At 43.4% G+C, this 1,205-nt stretch overlaps 1 protein-coding gene across 3 annotated transcripts in view; it reads right to left on the minus strand.

The window, feature by feature from the left end:
• Positions 1-1,205, minus strand: part of LOC106869634 (uncharacterized) — a 671,006-nt gene that overhangs the window by 667,780 nt on the left and 2,021 nt on the right. The window lies entirely within an intron of this gene.

A 1,205-nucleotide genomic window follows, 5' to 3' on the forward strand; every position in this document is an offset into this window, starting at 1 on the left:
AAGAAGAAGAAGAAGAAGAAGAAGAAGAAGAAGAAGAAGAAGAAGAACAACAACAACAACAACAACAACAACAACACGCTAGCTATGTTCCTTCCATTTCTGCGGTGTCATTTACTTGGTGGTTGTATTAAGGTGCTGATATGAAGGTGGTGGGGTGATGGTTTTGATGGTGGTATTGAGGGGTGATGGTCTCGGTGCTGGTGGTGCTGGTGCTGGTAGTAGTAGTAGTAGTAGTAGTAGTAGTAGTAGTAGTTATTGACCTGTGCACCAAGACCAAACGCATCAGCATAACAGAACACTGCCACATCCACCAAGACCAAACGCAACGGCGACACCTACAGCCACAACAACAACAACAACAGGAATAGAAAGCACAGCAACAGCAATAGTAACAACAATAACACCTAACCGGAAACAAGTGCGGTCTGCTAGAAATAGCAACTAGGTTCCCTTTAATTATATGCTACCGTCTTAAGGAATGAATGAAGGAAGGAACACATTGGTGAATGTAAGTCCAACGCGATTAGGGTCAGGACGAAGGAATGGTCACGGTTGGGTTGATTTTCATCTATCTATCTACTGAGATGGGGGCCGAGCTGGAGCTCAGTAACAGCAAAATAAGGGGACCATGAACGTAGCGATGACAACCTGGAAGATTTAGAAGTCTAAGAGAACGGGATTTATTAAGAAAAAAAGGAGAGGATGAGCGGAAGATGGGTGGGCCGGGGGTTTGGGTTGAGAAGGTCAAAAGTAACAAGGAATTCGGGTACAACAATAACACAACGACGACGATGACGATGATGATGATGATGATGATGATGATGATGATGATGATGATGATGACGACGACGACGGTGGCGGTGGCGGTGGCGGCGGCGGTAATACAGAAAAGTGATGTGAAGGATAAAGCAGGAGTCACAAAGCGAATGATGCAAGGAAGAAGGAAGAAGAGGGAGAAGGAGGAGGAGAAGAAGAAGAAGAAGAAGAAGGAAGAGGGGAAGAAGAAGAAGAAGAAGAAGAAGAAGAAGAAGAAGAAGAACAAGAAGAGGGAGAATAAGAAAAAAAGAAGAAAGAAGAAGAAGAAGAAGAAGAAGAAGAAGAAGAAGAAGAAGAAGAAGAAGAAGAAGAAGAAGAGGAAGAAGAAGAAGCAGAAGAAATGAGAACTGAATTGAGGTGGGGTTGGATGGAAAATAACCATAAAGTTA

This window comes from Octopus bimaculoides, chromosome 22, assembly GCF_001194135.2.
Source record: "Octopus bimaculoides isolate UCB-OBI-ISO-001 chromosome 22, ASM119413v2, whole genome shotgun sequence".
NCBI lineage: Eukaryota > Metazoa > Mollusca > Cephalopoda > Octopoda > Octopodidae > Octopus > Octopus bimaculoides.